This window comes from Buceros rhinoceros, unplaced genomic scaffold (assembly GCF_000710305.1).
Source record: "Buceros rhinoceros silvestris isolate BGI_N320 unplaced genomic scaffold, ASM71030v1 scaffold17917, whole genome shotgun sequence".
Taxonomy (NCBI): Eukaryota; Metazoa; Chordata; class Aves; order Bucerotiformes; family Bucerotidae; genus Buceros; species Buceros rhinoceros.
This window is the reverse complement of record NW_010424167.1, coordinates 1-930: the sequence shown is the minus strand read 5'-3', so window position 1 is coordinate 930 and position 930 is coordinate 1.

Sequence of the window (930 nt, the reverse complement as noted above, 5' to 3'; positions counted from 1 at the left end):
CTCCCGCGTTTCCAAGCCTAAAGCAAACACAGCCCTCGGCCAGCCCAAACGAGCAGGATGCAGGAGGCGCCGCGGACGCGGGGAAGCAGAAGGGAGCGGAGACACCAAGTGAAATCGCTGCTCGTTTGGGAAAATCAAGCTTGCTGTAGTTCTGAGTCCCTTTTCTGACCGGTCCTGCCAGGAGGCTCCCGCTGCAGTGTTACTCCAGCTGCTGTTTGTGGCAGATCTACACACTAAAAACGATTATTTAACCCCCCTCAGCTACTGCCCAACACAAGTGACACTTGTCTGAAGCCATCTCCCCACTCTGCTTGTGGTTTTCTGACAGCTTCGTCTTCAGAATCTCCACTTGCTATTGACCGTAGATGCGGCAGGAAATGACTGAACCGCATTACCCAGGAGGTTAACGAGGGCTAAGAAAGCTCAGCTTCCCTCGTAGGGCAGGTCAGTCGCTGAAGGACATGAAGATGACAACCCCAGAGCACGTTTCAACACCGATGCCACAGTCCTGGGTCTACGGGTCGCCTCTAGGGTGGCTTGTTGGGGAAAACACTTCTCCATCAGCAGAAATCTATGCTATTCTTGAAAATGCACCTGGTTTTCACGAGGTTTAAATATTTTTTCCTCTAGAAAGGTTCTTCCTCATTTAAAAGGTCACGAGCTGGGTGTCTCCAGGCAAATCAGCTTTGAACATCTCACTCAACCAACTCCCTCCCCCCCCCTCCCCAACCCGCTCCTGCCGTGGTGACAGAGGCAGGAGGAACCAGCTGGAGTTTCAGATCCCAAATGGAATTCAGAGTTAGGAGAAAGAATTATTTTGTTTTTTCCCTAAATCATGTTCTGACTCGTCATCTGGAATGCACCGAGAGGAAGAACGGCTCCTGGCACCTCAGCACTGTCACTTTTACAGCCACTTTTCAGCGGATAAAA